This window comes from Crinia signifera, chromosome 7, assembly GCF_055691185.1.
Source record: "Crinia signifera chromosome 7, ASM5569118v1, whole genome shotgun sequence".
NCBI lineage: Eukaryota > Metazoa > Chordata > Amphibia > Anura > Myobatrachidae > Crinia > Crinia signifera.
This window is the reverse complement of record NC_139223.1, coordinates 39,877,778-39,895,134: the sequence shown is the minus strand read 5'-3', so window position 1 is coordinate 39,895,134 and position 17,357 is coordinate 39,877,778. Positions and strand designations below refer to the sequence as shown.

Genomic DNA, 17,357 nt, shown 5'->3' with positions numbered 1-17,357 from the left:
TCCCATCTTAAATGATTTTGCAGTCTTTGATCTGAAAGCCATTTTTTAAATTTTGTTGATGCTTGTCCTTGTTTTATGCCTTTTAATTCCTGACACACCTTCTGAAGTCCTTGCATAAGCTCTGCAATCCGATCTTCCATTACCTCAAACCAATCAGGATGAGAGGGTACTTGCATATGTTGTATGATGGACTTTTTAAGTGTGGTTGAATCTTGTTTTCCATCGTGACTAATATCGGAGGGGCCTCTAGCCTCTGACAATTCTGCCATTTCAAAACTGTCAATTTCAGAAGTTTTATCCACTTCCAAAATTTTCATAACAGTCTCTTTGAATTCGGAGAATGAAGAAACTGGGTTTAGAAATTTCCACATTCGCAACTGACTGCGCACTTCCTTCCCACAAGCTCCTTCAATGAATAGATTTATTAATGTTTCATCATCTCGTTGGATCTCACGAGGGTCCAGGTCCTTTATTTCTTGAAGTAATTCCTGCAAACTAAGAGCAAATTCTCTTAATGACTCTTGGGGCTGTTGCTTCCTTGCAAAAAAGTTCTTCTTCAATTCGGACACAGTTTGTGAATTGAAAATAGTGACAAGATTTTTGAAGATATCTTCAACGGTTCTCCGGTTTCTGTCAGGCCATGATTTAACTTCACGTAAGGCAAGGCCTGTTAATTGCCCAATGAGGATCTCCACTTTCTGTGCATCACTAAGTGTCAGTATTTTGAACATTGATTGTAATTCGTACTTGAAATCCTTAAATGCACTTGTACCTGGTGTACGTGTATCCCCAGAATAATTTGGCAACCATGGTGCACCAATGTAGTATGGCATAGTAATTGAAGATGCTATAGACACAGTTGGACTTTCTTTGTACAATCTTTGGCCTGTATGATCAACTGGTTGATCTTGCTGTGACATTTTTCTTTGCTTGAAGGGAAACCTGATTTGGACTCTGTAGCAGATCCTGTTCGCGGACGCCAAATTTGTAACACCTGTATGTATCGTTAGCGTATCAAGAGGTGTGGATTGCTCCCCTGTTCTGTTCGGTTATGGATTTCCCCTACCCAAGCCGAGAGGCCAGTGGTTCCCAAAAGTGTATGACCGATAATAAAAAATGTAGTATATTTTATTACACTGGAACTAACAGTAAAGTATGACTTTATGCAAGATACACTTTAAGCAAATGACTGTACTTGAAAGTAATCGGTCTTTCTCTTACAATATGTTACATAACAAATTACTAATGTTGCTAAAAAAATTACATTACTATAGTAAGGATACAACTGAAATTGAGAAACCTTTTGCTAGGAATAGAAAATAAGCAACATCTTGCAAAAAAAAACAACTGCAAATATACATAACATATATAACTATCGTTCATCAAATTTATATACTATGCCCCAAAGTCTAGTCCTGTGAATCTTCACTGGCCAGTCTTAAATGATGCACAGATCACTCCTTTCAATGCTGTTGCATTTGGTAAATTAATATATGGCTAAAATCCATTGGCTAAGAGACGTTACTGTTCTCCCCTGTCTGGTGCTGGTCCCTTGTGAAGATACTTCATTAAAATCCTTGTTAATTCTTAGAAGACTGGCTAGAATACTCGGCAATATTGTAATGTACTGTCCAATTGTATTTGTCTCCAAAAGTCTCCAACTTCTACTTTTCATTTATAATTAGCTGTAATTGTGCAGAGACTATCACTGAAGTGGTATCTTAGTGGATCTTGCCTGACAATGGCACAGTGTCTGTGTGATGTCTCACCGCATGTATAAAGATACCTTCCATTAGTTTTTATCAGCAATAAAGTTCTGGATGCTCCTGAGTATTTCTGCACTATAATAATATCTTTCACTAAAGTCAGCTTTCTTAACCACAGGCTGTCATATTGGAGACAGTATATTGGGCCACTGTCACCTTCCTCTGGTGCTCTCTAATACACTTTCTCCCAGTACCTTCCTAATGCTGGGTCTTGTTCAGTCTTATCCTGGGCACAATCATCCAGCCTCCTGACATCTCCTCCACACCTCTCACAGAGGAGTCCTAGTCACTATCATGATGTAATGCTGACACAGCCATTTTGTCAGTCACCACCTTAGCAGCGCAGCTCCTTTTTTTTCTCCATCCTCACTGTCCTCCCCAACCATCACCAACCGCCACTGGTCATCTGACATGCTCCTGACCTTTTGTACAGCTGCAAAGACTGCTGGGAAAGATCATCCTTGTAATCAAATGCATACCTCCCAACTGTCACGATTCCGTCGGGACAGTCCCGATTTTCGGGTCCTGTCCCGACGTCCCACCCGCGGCAGGCATTGTCCCGCTGCGGGGGGTGGCAGTTGGGAGACCCCCCAATGTAGTAGAATAGACGCTGTGCGCATGCGCACAGCGTCTATTCTCGTATGAAAATGAGGTCGCGGCTAATTAGCATAAGCCGCGCCCTCATTTGCATATGCCACGCCCCCTTTTCGGGCGCTCGCGCGGCTTCGCCGCGCGAGTGTCCCTACTTCGTCACATGAAAAGTTGGGAGGTATGTCAAATGCGTTGTACCACACTTCAGAGTCACAAGTAATACATCACTTAGCAGGGTATTACACACGCCTATACTGTATAAATGAAATACAGGCCTATACTGTATAAATGAATTACAGGCCTATCCTGTATAAATGAATTACAGGCCTATCCTGTATAAATGAATTACAGGCCTATCCTGTATAAATGAAATACAGGCCTATCCTGTATAAATGAAATACAGGCCTATACTGTATAAATGAAATACAGGCCTATACTGTATAAATGAATTACAGGCCTATACTGCATAAATGAATTACAGGCCTATACTTTATAAATGAAATACAGGCCTATACTGTATAAATGAAATACAGGCCTATATTGTATAAATGAAATACAGGCCTGTACTGTATAAATGAAATACACGCCTATACTGTATAAATGAATTACAGGCCTGTACTGTATAAATGAAATACACGCCTATCCTGTATAAATGAAATACAGACCTATATTGTATAAATGAAATACACGCCTATACTGTATAAATGAAATACACGCCTATACTGTATAAATGAAATACAGGCCTATACTGTATAAATGAATTACAGGTCTATACTGTATAAATGAAATACAGGTCTATACTGTACAAATGCGGTATACAGTACAACATGCTTCCAATGCCATCCCTTTGCTAAAAGCTGATAATGTTACATAATAACGTTAGAAAAAGAAAAGATTTTACTGTAAATGTTTCTCTTCAATGGAATGGGGCAGTTAAAGTGGTGCATAAACGACAAGGAAAATGACCCTATTTTTGTTAGGCCCGCTTATGTTGCATCAATGAGGATTAGAACATGTCCATTACACAGAAATAAGAGGTGACATATTAATGCACACCATTCACACATGTACGCTAGCACAGCGCTAAAAGCTTCACCTCTGATATATCTGCTGTCTGATGATAGATGCTAATGCTATTGCTAAGCACTGCAAAGCCTGTAATACAGAGAGGGCCTTATTCAGGTTGGTTATATTCGCCGCCCTGCAGAACAATCCTGAATTAACCCCAGCTTTCATCTTCCGTGTTTCTACATCATCCATTTTTACTTTTTTGTGACCACAAATGATTCCGTTTGATTTTCAAATGTGGATATCTCACAACGGTAACCACGGACTACGGCAAATTGCTTTTACTCTGAATAGTATACAACGGGCAGAAAGAAAGTGACTTCATTGCAAGGGGACCAGGAGACCTGTAAATCAGTCACTGGTAATATATAAGTCTCCCGTAGTCATCACATGACGCTTTCATAAATTCAAGTGTATTCAGACGTCCTGTTTATGAGATGGCAACTGAGAGCAAGTAGATCAGCGTCTAAGAGGCGCAAGAGAATCGCGCCAGTGACTGATCCCTAACATCAAAGTTGTAATAGCTTTTACAGATATTATTTCTGGGCCTTTGAAAACATTTTTATATATATATGCTCTTAAAAAAAAAAAGTCATAACCGTTTATAGGCAGTTAGAGAAAAAGTCGTATATATAATACGTTCCCGGAGCAGAAAGGTCCAGCGGGTGGCAACATAATGGCAAGTTGTAGAGAATGATTATCCAAACTTTCATTTATTTTTCACTATGTTCTGTCTCATTTTGTGACATATCTATATGAAATCATACACAGACAGTATTTAATCTGTCTCCAATGTCACGCAAGCACTCTAGTGACGACCGACTGACATATTCTCATCAAGTCGCAGATATAGATAATAAACTACAAAATAAAGGCAACAGTAAAAAACACAATATTGCATCATACAGTTGTATTGTCTGTTTCGAGACAGACCCAGATTTCCTTAATTGAATTGATCCCACCAGCAGGAGCATTTAGCACCTAAGAAACTACAGTATAGCTTGCCTCAGACTAAAGATGCATACACACTGTACAGTTTTTTTGACCAATTTAGTTGAAAGACATTTCCATTGAACCCAGTGTCCTGGACGAAAGATGCTGACGAAAGATATTGATGACAGACGAATGACGAATGATGATGTGCATACCCGCCAGTTGTTCCTCAAGATTGTTCGTCAACTGTGCATGCAGCTCAATTTGGATATCTTTCTAAAAAGAGCCTATAAACTGTAGCTAGATCTTTCGTCTTTCGTCTGTCTTCAATATCTTTCATCAACATCTTTCGTCCACTGGGTTCAAGGGAAATGTCTTTCAACAAAATTGGTCAAAATAATTGTACAGTGTGCATGCACCTTAAGGGTTCGCTGGGCCGCATACCAATGCTGCACGCCACACGGCTGAATGCTGACCACCGAATGATATTTTTCCCCCGTTCGTCCTGTTCGCTTGTGTTAACAGAGATGACCAAATGTGGGGCAAGAGCTGAAGTAAAGGTTCCATCAGTAAGTTACATTGGCACAGCCATCTGGCAGTGCCCTTAAGGAATGGGAATACGGTCCTTAGGTATACAAGCATTGGGTTGACATGCATTCAGGTGGACATGCACTTTAGTCGACATGCATTAAGGTCGACATGACTGTAGGTCAGCATGGGTAGGTTGACAGTCAAACGGTCGATGTGGAGTTTTTCCCATTGTTTTTGAGCGTACATGTGCCGAAAGGCGGTATTTCATGCCCTACCATCCACTAGGGCATGATGGGAGAATAATAGTGCCCAAAGCATGGTGAGTGCAGCGAGCCATGCGAGGGGACACGGTGCTACAATTCAGTGTCCATGTTGACTGTGTCAAAATTCGTGCAAAAAAAACGTGAAAAACCCCATGTCGACCTTCCCCATGTCAACTTAATGTTAGCATCGACCTAATGTTCACGTCGACCTAACCCATGTCAACCTACAGTCATGTTGACCTTCCTGCATGTCGACCGTAATGCATGTTGACCAACATGCCGGAGACCTAATGATCCGTCCATACCCAAAGAATGTACCCCCAGCATACATCAGGATGGGTGATAGTTAACAAGCTGAGAATAATTCAGGCCCCCTTCAGTCCTGGCGCCCTAGGCTGCAGCCTAATCAGTCTATTGGCTAATCAGGCACTGATGTCACAGAAGGTCTGTCTTAGCTCTGGCCAATCGCTACTATCCCACTTTGTGCTCATCCCATAAAGCGCTGTTGATATCTTTATCATATTATGTAGCAAGACCTATCAAAACTCACATATTAATGGTTACAGGGGGAAGTTACAGCAAGCTGCTGACAAATCTGATATATATCCATGTGAATTTCAATACACGCATTTTCCTAGCCGGCACGCCATCGAGCTTGTAACTAGAGCAACAGACGGTGAGATATTTGATAGAGCTCCAAGATGACAAGCCATTTACTCAACTGTGATTAAAAAAAATGCAAGTACCTTACACCACACCATATGTAATATAATCTCTGACACTGGCGGGGACTCGTTTTACAGAGATTGCAAGGCTGTGCTTGCTCCAGCAAAATCCTTTATGTTCATTTGCAGTCTTCCCCGCACTTTGCTTAATAGGCTGAGTCTGATGGACAAGGCACAGATGGGATGTGCAAGGCCAGCGTTTGGGAACAGTCACTTGAGCAGTGTTTGCTTGCTGCGTCCAATGAGCTGCCTATTAGGTATAGGGTGACTGGGAATTTCTGTGTGTATATTTGGCCATTGGATAAGGTAGGACAGTGCTGTGTATGGATGATGGATGAGGTTTGGCAACAGCTCTTGCAGTAGTTTCAAAAGCATCATTTCCAGTCCCCTTAGCATTGGGCATGCTAGAAAATAACAGCATTAAACCCAAACTTTCCCATCACAGTGATGGATGCGGCCGAGTAACATTGCTGTTAAGCAGATATCTGTAAATACTATTTCAGCCTGCGTCTTTTATTGCTAATGTCCCAAAGTCTTCTGCCAGCTTCATGTCGGGCCTTATAGATGGATGTGTCTAATTAGATGGCAGATAAATAATGCACGGATCTTCGCACGTGATGTGTTTTTTTTTTTCTGTAGCTTTATAGAGGTGATGCCTGCAGTGGACAAAGGGGATAGGGTCACTGGGTCACCAGCATGATGGTCGACACCATTAGATCGACATGCATTTAGGTTGACATGAGTCTAGGTCAACATGTAGGAAGGTCGACAGGGTTATTAGGTCGACAGGGTCATTAGGCCGACATTGGTCAGGTCGACAGTCAAAAGGTCGACATGGGGTTTTTCACATTTTGTTTGAGCCGACATGTGCCAACAGACGTCATTTCATGCCCTACCATCTACTAGGGCAGTGGTCAGGGAACTCAAACCTCATTACCCCACACGGTGCATGTTTTGCTGGTAACCCAGCAGGTGCACAGGTGTACTAATTACTCAGACACATTTTATAAGGTCTGCAGGTGGAGGTAATTATTTCACTTGTGATTCTGGGCCTTATTCTAGTCCACTCTTTCTGACAAAATCCTTCTTAGATGGACAAAACCATGTGCACTGCAGGTGGGGCAGATGTTACTTGTGCAGAGAGAGTTAGATTTGGGTGGGGTTTTACTTCAAAATGAGATCTTTATTGCAGTGTAAGAATGAAGCAGTCAGTATTTACCCTGCACAGAAACAAAATCACTCACCCAAATCTAATTCTCTCTGCACCTGTTACATCTGCCCCTCTACAGTGCACATGGTTTTGTCCATCTAAGAAGGAATTTGTCAGAAATAGTGAACTAGAATAAGGCCCTCTGTGAGGAGACCTGCAAAACATGCACTGCGTGGGGTAATGAGGACGAGTTCCCTGACCACTGCACTAGGGCGTGATGGGAGAATAAAATAGTGTGCCGAGCTCTGTGAGGCACCGTGCCCCAAGCATGGCAAGCGCAGCGAGCCTTGCGAGTTGACGCAGTGCTACATTTCAGTGTCCATGTCGACTGTGTCGACATTCGGGACATTTTAAAAAAACCACGTCGACCTTTTGACTGTCAACCTAACCCATGTCGACCTAATGACCCTGTAGACCTAACCCATGTCAACCTAGACTCATGTCAACCTTCCTGCATTTCGACCTAGTCTCATGTCAACCTAAATGCATGTCGACCTAATGGTGTCGACCTAATGACTGTTGACCAACATTTTGGTGACCTAATGATCCACACCCGGACAATGGACTTTATTTAAAGGGACAGGCTGATTGAATGGTTTTTCTCCCTTTCCGCCACATGCGAGGGTTTGTGTTCACACGCACATCCCCTTGAATGCTAGTGAGGGGACTTGCATGCCGGGGGAGGGGGGGCAGATAGCTAGCAAACTGCCTGGCTCATGAATGCAGCTAAACAATTGGCGTCATACACCGTGTATTGGTGACATGCACAGAATAAAAAGCATTTACTAGATCTTATTATATATAATGAATTTTGCTAAATAATAATAGTATGTATGTGCATATTTACTATAATACAGAAATAACGAAGAGTTCCTATCGCCATATATCTCATCAACATAACACTATGAGGCTGAAGCATCTGATTGGTGCTCACTGATACTCAGCTGCAAAGCTACTGTATACTGGCTTGCAGTGGTAAAAATAATCTTGATGCATCTGCAAATTAGGGACACAGCCTGATTTGGATTCCATTTCCACTTGTAATATAAATCTATATAATACCGTAATCCCCTAAACCGATGTGACCCTCTCAGAGGTGAGGAGGATTTACAGGAAGGTATTGGAACTATGCAGCCATGGGAAATGGTGGGACGGAACTGACAGAGCAGCAGGCACAGGGGCACAACTCCCAGAGTCAATGGAGGCACCAACCTCCAGGCTCCAAGCCCCTAAGGGGCACCTGCATGTACAGCAGCACCTGTAACACTAACACTGCACTGCAGCAAGCAATGGTGCACTAGCCACTTCTGCTGTATTGTGAGATGTGACGCACCAGTGAATTCTGAGACACACACATGCCATAATTGTTTGCCCTTTTTTCTCTAACAGTGAGGTGGGGGCACAAAACACCACCTTTCCTCCGGGCGACTGGGATGAATTAACACTTCTAAGCAGAGATAGAGCAGGGTAGAGTTGAACAGAGCAAGGAGCGGGATGTGGTGGAGCAGTGTTGTGTGGGGGCTCTTATCAATGCGGTGCACAAAGTTGGTGGTAGAACAGAGCAGTGTGACGCATAAACTGAGGGTCCTTTTACTGGTAAATAAGTAAACATTTCAAAAAATAAAAAAGTTCATACATATAAAGAAAAAAAATCATGCGTAATAAAAATTTTTTTTTTTTTAAATAAATAAAGTTTTTTTGATCCATTATGTCCTGCTAACACCATTGGTATTAGTGAATAAAGACTTTTAGGGATCCTGTGCCTGGAGATAAGTGTTGGCTTTCTGCTAGAGATGGGAGGCTGATTATAGACTTTGGGTAATGGAGAGTAGCTTTTTGTGAGTCTTTTGACTTTAACGTTTCAAACTTTTACAAACCTTTTATATCTATACTGTATGTGCGCTCCCGTTTTTCCCGTATGCTGTATGTGCGCTCCCGTTTTTTCTATATCGAAAAGAAAAATAGGCGGTGCAGGCAAGGAAATATCGAGTTAGATCCAGTAAAACGAATGTGTACACTGTGCCTTGAATGCACAGCGAAATCTATATCGAAATCGATATCGAATGCAAGTGCACATCGAATGTGAAATCAAATGGAAATCAAAGGCCAACTCGAACAGGGGTGTAATTGGAGAAATCAAAGGCAAATCGAATCTAAATCTAATCGAAAGTAAATCGATGCGAATGTTCACACCATTAGATTTGAGGAAAGGAGAGATAACTGGATATTTATTTAATAACAGTTACTTTTTTAGTGCAGCGAATTCTGTTGCACTTTATAGAGAGAGGGAGAGACAGAGAGCAAGAGAACGAGCACTTTATTCTGATTAATGCAAAAATATGAGTATCAAATGCGACAGCAGAAGAAGTAAGTGTGATTATTCCAGAAACAGTATGAAAGCTAAATGGCATTGCTTGGATAATTCCAGGCCTTATAACTGACAAGGAGAAGGATTAGACAGATTATAAATAGCAGAGAAATGAAAACAATTAGAAAGTGAGAACAGGAGGTGAGTTAAAATAACTGTGTTCCGCCACCGAAAAAGCCTTTTTGTCAATCACATTTAGAGTGGAAATATAATGAAAGAATAGATTTCCCCGAAGGATGTTCCACTGGATTGGACATGGAGGAGAAAAGCTTGAGATATAACTGCAGGTTTATAACGGAGGCCTAACCACAGAGAACGGAGGGGGTTGCTAGGATGAAGGCGGATGACTGCTTGTCTGGAGCATGGTTCTTACAGGCATGCGAAATAATCAGGGACCAGCAGTCACCGCTGTCAGTCACTGGATGGGGATGTGCGGATAGAGACACAGGGCACCCTGAGAATTGGAAACAGAGATATGACAGTGGATTTGGGAGAGACGAGTGCACAGGGAGGCGGGGGAGAGATGGTGAGCCTTAAGAGTTGCCTTTAGAAATACTAAACTTCTGAAGAACCTCAAACTGGCACTACTTTACAGAGGAGAAATACATAAAAAGTTAAGCGTGTATATATATATATTATATATAGAGAGAGATAGAGAGCGTGTGTGTGTGTGTAATACCCCAGTTATGGCAGGTGTGGGTCACAGGGGGGGGGATACACCAAAATCCACCGCTCCACATCACTGGATACCACATCCGTAATAATCGCATATGCACTAACATATGCAATTACAACGCAAAGGACAGCTCTTGCAATAAGAGTTGTCCTTTGCGATGCGGCTCTGGCCGCAGTGCATGCTGGGAGGGATCCGTAACGGACCCCTCACACAGCGATGTGGAGAGAAGCCCATAGGCTTCTTTAGGATATTGCCAGCTTTTGGTGAAAATCGACCCACGATCGAGCGAAAACACATGGGACTAGGCATAAGTCCCCATTACTGTGTGTTGTTGCAGCTGATATCAGCGGGGAGAGGGGGTGGCATTGGGGTTAATAGGATAGCCTTGGCCGAACATAGCGATGAAGCACTTATGCTAAAAGGATATTTTCCAAAAACGTATTGAGAAAAATTAATTACCAGAACTGCCTTTCAGCACGAGTTCCATGTTGGACCCGGGACTGCGCCGAAATGTGCACCAACATGATAAACTTTACTTGCATTTTGCGGGACAGGATATGATACAGAAGTGGCTTTACTGTGACTTTATCAATAGGTCTATTTTTACTGGGAAACCAGTAGCGTAACTAAAATTTTTGCACCCCTCCCCAACCACTAAAACTTGGGCGCCTCCCCTCCTCTCCCCCCTCCCCCTCTTCTTACCCCCTCACCGCTGCATGATCTGCCACCGCTGGACTGCCGGGACCAGCAGATCCTCCTGTCTGCGTCCTGCTGCTTCTCCTCTCCTGTTACATTTCAAATATCACTGGCAAAATGTCCGCCGCTTTACAGCATACAGCTATTTAGGATGCCGCCTCCTCTAGCATCCTTAATAACAGTCTGCTTTGAGGGGGCGGCCATTTTGTGAGGGGTATTTGCACTGGGACTGCAGACAGGAATTTCTGCTGGTCCCGGCAACCCGACAGCAACAGACTCGGCGGCGGTGGCACCATTACCAGCTATAGCTTCTGCAGAACCCACGGCCCCCAAACTTACCCAGCTCCCCCAAGCTACCACGGGGTCTGTGGAGCTATAGTTACGCCACTGTGAGAAATGCATTTTTAAATGCATTTTGTCTATAGCAATAAGGGATCAAACACATAAAATGAACAGCAGAACATATGTGGCTGGCAGAGCAGTGATGGAATATCGATTAATGATGGTGTGCCAATCTATAGCATACAAGAGGAAAGAATAGTCCATAAACCGATGTTTATTTACACTCCTTGACAAATGCTATACTGTTTGAAATGAGCGAGTGCGTTCTGCGCGGTCTTCTTGATATTCCTACAATTGTCCATCATCAGGACTGCTCAGTAATACTTCAAACCAGCTGAGCCGGGAATATGAACAGGCGCCTTCAGGCTGAGGCTCACTTTGCCAAAATCACCTCAATCCTTCTTGAAAGGAAGTGTTTGAGCGATTGTTCAGAGCTGAGTGTTTTAAACAAGAGCGATGTAACCAGTTCCATTTGCAGCATGTGGGGATGGTTTTATTGCCAATGGCCTCTGGAGATTATTTAAATCCAGATTATGTTGTTTATTTCAGGAATCACAGCTGTCATTTATCTGTGTGCGGCCAGAGCGTGCGGTTCATTTGATAAGATTTTCCCACCCTTGAGTATATTATCCTCCAGAACAGATCCATTCTCCTGCACCTTGTGTTGTTGAGTCGCACACTGAGCTCTGTACCGGTAGGTGTCCAACAAATGTGTTTGACGGGATTTTATATAGGTCTACATTCATGTTAACATAATTATACAGCTTTATTGTGTGCCAAAGGGAGATAATTCAGAGTTCTATCCCTCAACTAGGCTGCCGGTAAATACCTTGGAGAGAATGTTATAATGAATTCATTCAAACTTAAAGGGGATACTGTATACTATATATATATATATATATATATATATATATATATATATATATATATATATATATATATATATATATATATATATATAGAAAGCACTTACCCCCTCGCAGAAAGGATTGGAGCCGGCACACAGTAGTAGGTGAAGAAAAAAAGGGTTTATTGCAATTACATCATTGCACAAAGAGACAGCTGCCGACCTGACAGCCGTTTCAACTGCATGTGAGCAGTTTTCATCACATGCAGTTGAAACGGCTGTCAGGTCGGCAGCTGTCTCTTTGTGCAATGATGTAATTGCAATAAACCCTTTTTTTCTTCACCTACTACTGTGTGCCGGCTCCAATCCTTTCTGCGAGGGGGTAAGTGCTTTCTATTAACCACATAATGTGCCTGGCACCGGAACAGTTTTATCTTTAACCAGAGTGCCAACCTGAGAACCCAACTGTCTATATATATATATATATATATATATATATATATATATACACACACACACACACACACACACACACACACACACACACACACACACACACATACAGATGTAGCTGCACTGATTGTTGCAGCGATTCAGCTGCTCGTGCTTGTCGTGCCAAAGCCGCACCCACATTGCTGGATTGCCGCGCTGTGAAATCGCTACTCAATGCTTTTCTATGACTCGTGGGAGCGAATTAGATGCACACTCGTGGAGATGGAAGTTACACGCGGGATTGGTGCTGCAGGGATGAGCGTGGCTACATCTCTCTCTCTATCTATATATTTTTATATATATATATATATATATATATATATATGTTTTGATCCCAAAAAGTATCATCCGGACCGTTCTGCTATCCTGTTATGGCTCTTCCCATTGGCGGTTCTGTAGACACACCATCCCCTTCAGTAACAGTCCTGGGTCTCCTGAGACGACTCCTGGGTCCGCTACGTCATTGCCAATAATGGCGGCAAACTATCCACCGCTGCCCTTGCAGCCTGACCCTAACCCCTATATAGTTCTAACTCTACATAGAATGACAGCATTGTGGCTGTCGACATTACAATGTAGACATTCTGACAATATTAACATTGTCTCAGCGTCAACATGTGCAATGCTGACATCCTGTTATACATAATACTTTAACCTCTTCCAAATGTAATGTCTTGGGGTGGTTGTCCTGTGCTAACTTGGGGTGTTGTGTGTCCTGGACTTGAACCTTGTTGTTAGGGGTCATCTGATGATAAAGACCCCTGGAAGCGGTGGATGGACCAATGTATTTTTTTGGGACAAAAATGATGGTGGCTTTACTGTATGCTAAACTGCAGAACTGATTATTATTACTATTATTATTATTATTATTATTATTATTATTATTATTATTATTATTATTACTATTATTATTATTATTATTATTATTATTATTATTATTATTATTATTAGCAGTGCTTGGTGCCTAGGGTGCACCTGCAAATTATTCTTCCTGTGTGGAACAAGTCTCAGCATAGTAGCACATCTCATTATGGGCGGGATTCTTTAACATCCACGCCCCCCCCCCCCCCCCCCCCCCGTCCGCCGCACCTCGCCGGCTAACGCTGACATAATTATCGCATATGCAGTAACATATGTGATAATTATTGCAAAGGACAGCTCTTGCATTAAGAGCTGTCCTTTGCGGTGAACCAGCGATGCGCAGCGGGTCCCGGCGGCTCCCCCCTCCCTCCCTTACCCGGCTTATGCGCTGCTGCTGCAGGTGGGTGGGCTCTCCTCCTCCTTCCTGCACCCAGAAGAGGATTTACAGTGCAGAGAGGAGGAGGTCACAGGTCTGGGCAGCACAGCGCTGTGCTGCCCGGACACAGGTGAAGGGGGTTCGGCGGGGGTCCGTGCGGGACGGCGGGGGTCCGTTTGGGGCAGCAGTGTTTCGCAGTAGAAGCCCATAGGCGTCTATGGGGCAATGCCCCCATCGCTAGCCCCCTTCCACATCACATTCTGGCAAACAGTACCCGTCTTCCAAACCTGAATACTCTATACAGTATATGGGATTATTGCTTAAAAATTTATCTAATGTCAAATCTATGTGGGAAGTAAAACGAGAGTTTGCGGATTACCCAGCGTGATGCATGTGACGTTAAAGGGAAGTGTCACTTGTATTTAAAAAATGCATATGTACTGTGTGTAATTCCTGTCCATATGTAATGAGTGATGTAACCCCAGTGTAACAATGCATGTACAGCTAAAGCTGGAGTTTCTTTCTACCATCACCTCCTCCAAGCTATCAATCTTCAGTCATGTTTGATGCCGCTATACAATACAGTACGTTGCTATATTAAGCATTATGATGTACAGAGCAGCCACTTATAATTATCCTCACATCTGTCATTGTGGTTACATCTCCTAAGTATATAACGTGTTTATAAGCAGTGGCGGCTCCAGAGAAAGGGCTGCAGCACAGTTCAAAATTGAAGTAGGAGAGCCACACCCACTGCCAGAGAGTCAAGTGTGGAATGGCGGTTGGTGGCAGTTGGTGTGGCTCCACTATTTGAATTTTGAAATGTGTTGCAGCTCCCTTCTGGAGCAGACGCACACCCCAAATTTGGGGGCATGACCTAGCAGTTAGGGGGCATGGCCTGTGAATGCATGCTCCAGCAAGACCACGCTACCATTTTCACCACTGTGGGGGCACACTCTGTGAGCTGCTGGCCATGCCCCAGCCATGCCCCATCAGAGCAGCGGCGGGCAGGGGGGACTCCCAACTGACTCCCAACTGTCCCCCCACCCCAGAATACACCCACACGAGCATGCCGCCTTTACCCAATAATAAACCCATGCCACCAGCCTGTCACTCACTAGCCTCTCCTGGCATTAAATGCATTAAAGACTCTCCTCATACCTGTTATTAAATAAAACAGTACACAGACACCCAAAAATAACAGTACACAGGACACCAAAATATAACAGTACACAAGACAACACAATATAACCATACACAGGACACCAAAATAAAACAATACACAAGACAACACAATATACTGTAACCATACACAGGACACCAAAATATAACAGTACACAAGACAACACAATATAACAGTACACAGGACACCAAAACATAACAGTACACAAGACAACACAATATAACCATACACAGGACACCGAAATATAACAGTACACAAGACAACACAATATAACCATACACAGGACACCAAAACATAACAGTACACAAGACAACACACTATAACAGTACAAAGGACAACACAAAATAACAGTACACAGGACACCAAAATATAACACTACACAGGACAGCACAATATAACCGTACACAGGACAGCACAATATAACCGTACACAGGACACCAAAATATAACAGTACACAAGACAACACAATATAACAGGACAACACAAAATAACAGAACACAGGACACCACAATATACAGTAAAAGTACACAGGACACTTGTCAGCCGCTCGCGCCCCCCTCCCCCCATTGAATATATCCCTGTATATTCCGTGCTTGACATACATTACTCTAGAAGTGGAACTCATTTGTACATTTTGCCTTGGTGGTAAAGAAACAAATTAAGGCCGGTGTCTAACATACTGGGGCATTTTTATTCGCCAGTCAATCATACGGTATGGGCAAGAAGTGAGGATGTTCAGTGATTATCTGCTTTGTATTTTAATGTAGCATTTGGACGATCTCCACCTAAATGGCAGCTTATCAGCTCAAACATTCAGAGGATTTCCAACCAGCTATCCCTTCTCTTTCCATCACAGTGGGTTTTATGAAAAGCTTTCTGTGTGTGTCTGAGCCAGGCGTATGACTCCTGTCTGCCTGTCAGATGTTACTGCATATATAGAAGTACACCATATAGGAAGGCTCCTTTGTTGGCGATATGGACTTGTCTACAGATGAGATCCACATATAGGGCCTTATTCTGGTTGAGTCGGATGGCTCCAAATGCGGACGGATGGCCGATGTTTGATGTTTGCGCATGTGCAGAGGCGTATCTGCGCATGTGCGAACGCCTCACACGTACGAACACGTTCCGTACAGAAAATGATCATATGGAACCATCCGAGCAGGGGGTGGAGAGCGGCGTGAAGGGCTGTTTAGGCTCATTACCATATGCGTACACCCCACGTTTCATGGGCGTTCCCATGAAAACGCTGGGCGTACGTAAGGTAATGCGGCCGTGACGCACGTGTGGGGGGCGTACAGCTGACATAGCCGGATGTCAGCTGCCCGTTCATATCCCTGCTTTCATTCGGAAAAATGTCTGTGTGGTATGGAGCACTCGGTGCTGCCTGACCACTCGGTCCATCAATCGATGGTCGGCGACCATCGGAGGATGGGGGAGGTTTCCACAGACAGGGGTGGTGTTCGCATGAAACATCCACTCTCGGTCCGTTCGGTCGGCATCTTACCGCATTCGGACGGTGTGAGCGATCCGTACAGTAGGCGGGAATAAGAACATTCGGTGGCTGTCCGAAAATACGCATCCGTCCGATTCAACTAGAATAAGGGCCATAGTGACCATAATTGGTGACATCACCTGCATAGCCAATCAGAAACCGCCATTTCACTCTTCACTAATGACAGTGGCGTAGCTAAATATTTGTAGGCCCCACAGCAAAAGTTTGTAACCAAATGGTGAAACATGTATATAGCACATGTTACTTCGACAGGGAAGATGGCCCCTCTCAGCTTTGGGCCCCATAGCAGCTGCACCCCCTGCAATTATAGCAGATACACCCATAGGCATGCGCAGCCCATTTTCTTAGGGGGTGCACCATGGGGGGGTGTGTCCATCACTATCTATTGGGCGTGTCCATCACCGCCTATGGGCATCAATGCAAACTAAATAGGTGACTTAGGGGCAGATTTATTAAGCTTGGAGAAGAGATAAACTGGAGATAAAGCGGAGAAAAGGTAAAAGGAGATAAAGCACCAGCCAATCAACTCCCAACTGTCTTTTTCAAACACAGCTGATTGGCTGGTGCTTTATCTCCTTTTACCTTTTCTCCGCTTTATCTCCAGTTTATCTCTTCTCCAAGCTTAATAAATCTGCCCCCTAGTTATGTATATGCACTTCAGAATACTAAAAACAGGAACAGTGCGCATCGAAGGTGCGCTTCAAAAATTTACACTGTAATGCCCATTACACATAATGCCACACACAGTAATGCCCATCACATATAATGCATTGCACAGTAATGCCCATACCACATATAGTAATGCTCATTACACATAATGCCACACACCATAATGCCCATCACACAGTAATGCCCATTCCACATATTGCCATACATCGTAATGCCCATTCCACATGCCAGGGCTTGACAAATG

The 17,357-nt window shown here is 43.4% G+C and overlaps 1 protein-coding gene across 1 annotated transcript in view; it reads right to left on the bottom strand.

The window, feature by feature from the left end:
- Positions 1-17,357, bottom strand: part of LOC146020069 (uncharacterized) — a 215,845-nt gene that overhangs the window by 11,233 nt on the left and 187,255 nt on the right. The gene's annotated exons all lie outside the window — the stretch shown is intronic.